The sequence below is a fragment of the Geospiza fortis genome, unplaced genomic scaffold (assembly GCF_000277835.1).
Source record: "Geospiza fortis unplaced genomic scaffold, GeoFor_1.0 scaffold172, whole genome shotgun sequence".
NCBI lineage: Eukaryota > Metazoa > Chordata > Aves > Passeriformes > Thraupidae > Geospiza > Geospiza fortis.
In genome coordinates, this window is record NW_005054309.1 from 8,221,559 (window position 1) to 8,225,228 (window position 3,670).

Genomic DNA, 3,670 nt, shown 5'->3' on the forward strand with positions numbered 1-3,670 from the left:
CCCGGGGTCGGGGCATCCGGCTCTGCTGGGCCGGCCGGGGATCCCGGAGGGAGCCCCCGAAGCGTCGGTCCCCGCCGAGATTTGCCGTGCGCTGCCCTCGGAGTGCGGGCGGCGGGAGGGATGCGCTCACCGCAGCCCAGATCTTATCTCGGAGAGCCCTGCGGTGATGGAAGCTCAGCTATGCTGAATTTTATTCATCGAGTTCAAGAAATGTTGGGTTTTACTCATCGATTTCGTTGGCGAGGAGCTGAATTTGTGAAAACGTGAAAGACAGCGCGGGGAGCTGGGGACAAATACTTCGCTGCAGTGAGGAGCGAGGATTGTGAGGGGAAGGTGCTGCGGCTTGTCCTCCCTTAGCAATTCCTCTCCCTGCGCTCGGGCTTTGGCACTGCCGTGAAGGAACACTGCAATGTGTGCCAGGGGCACAGCGCCAGACCTGCCTGCTTTGTGCCGGGGGCACAGCACCAAACTTGCCTTTTCAGTGCCAGGGGCACAGCACCGAACCTGCCTGCAGAGTGCTGAGCCCCAGCACTGTCTGCTTGATGGAGGAATGCCCAGGGCCCATCCTGTGCCATCACCATCACAGGAACTGGCTGCTCAGTTACCTCTGCTGTTAGTTTTGACCAGAGCCAAACCTTTTTGGTGTTTCTTGCATCAAGCACTTACAGAAGGTCCACCAGACATGCGGACACACGTGTGAGATGCAGACACAGCCCTACGAACTGGGCTTGGGCATCATCAGTTCTCATTTACCAAAGCTCCGTTAATATCCTGAGCGTTTGACCAGTGCCATCTTGTGGCCTTCTGCTTTTTTTCTTTACACACAGGATAGAAGTGAACTTGGGTACTTCATTTTTTAAAAATTCTATTTTAAAGAAACCTTCCGCGGCCAGAATAAACAGAAACAGGAGAGGCCGACCCCACACACTTGAAGATATGTAGGGCCTTTCTGGTACTGGAATCTGAATTTGCTTAATAAATCTGATCCGGCTAAAACTAGTGTTGGCTCTGCTGATGGTAATGTTCTTTCTTAGTTCAAACAATTGTGTTTTCACTGTTTTATCTTGTTTCCAAGCAACGGCTTTTACTTAGCATCAAATACTTCATTTCTGACTCTCAACTAAACATGCAGACCCAAGATATTTAGCGTGCTTAGGACACGGTTTTTCAAATGAAACTTGACTTACAATTGTCTCTCTGGAAAAAAAAAAAGCCTCCTAAACATACCTGGTTTAGTGGCATTTTTAAATGATTTTTTAATCTGCCGCTTCTGAAAGGAGTGGTAAGCTGAAACTGCCAAATTTCTGTAGTCATGATAAAGTATGTGCTCGGCAGATCCACGTGTCGGGGAGAAAAGGCTAAGAAACTCGGAACGTGGTATACTTTTGTTTCCATTTATTTATGGTAGCAAGGAAAACTGCAACACGACAATGTTGCAGAGAGGGCAACAAATGGAGCTGTAGGTACAGCTTGCTGCTGCTTCTGAACAGCCTGCCCTACCTGCCCCAGTGAAACAGACAAAAAAAAAAAAGTGCTAATGTGGCATTTTAGGAATGCAAACAGAAGCTCTCCTCTCTTTCACTCCTGAAGTGTTTCAAACCATTTGCAAGTGTGTCAAAGGAATTGTATTCAATGTCTCTCTTCGGAGCAGATAGGAAAAAAAAGTCACCTGGCAGCTGGCAGGAATTGCCTGCCGCAGCAGCAGCTCCGTCTTCTATCATCTGGCATTAAGTCAATTTCCTTCCCCCGGGATGCAAGTGCTCATCTTAGTATCTCCGGATCTGTTAAATTTCAAAATATTTTTAAAATCTTGTTTATGTTTGGGAGAAGAGGCGCTCTTATGCTCAGTAGGGCTCCGAAAGGGCATTACTGAGGTTCACACGCTGTCAGTTTGGGGTTTAGGGCCGCACATCCTGGGTGACTTGTGGAGCGCCAGATGCTCAGGAATCAGCACCGAGTGTTCAGGAGGTTCTAGCAGAAGTTTAGGCTGAGCTTAGATGGACAGCTGGCTCAGGCGTGTTTAAGGTGCATTGCTGCCGTTCGAGGTCAGTCACACGACATTTCCTCTGTCTGCTACAGGGACAGTGCTCTGGCCAAAGGTGAGCAGCCCTGTGTGTCCTCCCAGCAGGATGAAGCGGCCTGGCTGCACCCCTGTGTGCCTGGAGCTGCCTTCCTTCTGCATGGTCAGCTTCTGCTGTGCTGTTTCTGAGCACCCCAGAGCTTTCTGTCCTTGTGGGAAAACTGATCCTCCTCTGTGGAGAGCCTAGGAAAAAAAATCAGCAGAGCATGGATGCAATCCTTTAGGGGATCCCATAGGACTGGTGGGATAGCAGGAGGGGTAGCATTGCAGCGCTGTGCAAGCAGCTCTGAGGGCGCTTTGGGAGCTGACAGACCTGGGGGTCCCGAGGGGACGAGCACTCCTCCCCCATTTGCGCATTTCCAGCATTTCCAAGGCTCATTTCCCAGGATGCGCTCTCAGCCCGGCTGATTCCAGCTGCGGGGCTGTGGCAGGCGCGGTCCTGAGCTGTGCTCCGCTCCTGCCTCCACCTTGACCTCTGCTTTCAGCCACCTCTCAGTGCCTTGCCCTTTTTCACTCCCTGTACATGAAAGCAGCAGGATTTTTTCTTACACCGCTTTCATTAATCTGTTCCCAGTGCAGGTTTTAGCTTTCCTGCATTAGTTTAAAACCAATCATGGTTGTTTGGGCTGGATGTGATGCGTCAGTGCACAACAAACAAAGCAAGGAAGATTTAAATCAGTGCAAGAGGATTGTAAAGATGGACAAGTATAGATTCACAAGTTGCTGTGACTTTGCGTGCAATTTAAAGCACGCTTTGCCGTGTATTTGAAATGTCCAACAGAAAAGCTGCAGTCTTTTCACTTACTGAGAATTGTGCTAAACACTTCCCAAAGTTGTTGGCAGAGGTGACAGCACACATAGAGTCTGTAAGAACGGCACGACCAGAGTTAAGGTTGTACTGAGATATTAAGTCCAACAAAACAGTTCAAGCTGACCTTGCTTATGAGGCAACAAAAAGTGTCTTAAGGAAAAATAATAATAATTATCAAAGAGTAAAGAATGGTTTAATTCAAAGGCTGTTTAACCTCCGACAGGTCTGGCAAACATTAATAGAACCCTACCCTAATTCTGTTTTAGATTGCCTCAACAAGGGGTACCTTCAAAATGTGGTTGGATGTGGTATCTAAGGATATTTGTCAGGAAAAGGAATGGAAGAAGCATATGTCTCAATTATTTATACATAAGTAATTCAATGGTAAAGTGAAGACATGCAATCAAATCTTTGTAAATACTACAAACCATGGGCTAAAGATTGTGTAAGAATGTAATAAATTTTTCTGCCTTTCTTTGCCGAGGTCTCTGCATTCAGCTCAACGCACCCAAGCTGGGAAGTTGTTTTATCCAACAGAAGTTTGGAAAAACCAACCCCAGGAAGTGCCAAACCTCTGGCAGGAGAGCCTGGGAGAGCCACTGTGGCTCCTGGTGCTGTGCTGGGTGACTCTGCCCTGCCCGTGGGTCGGGTCAGGTCCATTTTCCAGGCACAGCTCTGCATTGCGTGGCTGTGCTCAGGCACAGCTTTTACCTCCTGAATTTACAGTTTTCAGGCTGCAGAGGCATGCTCATAACTTGGGCCAATGGTATTTTCAAATT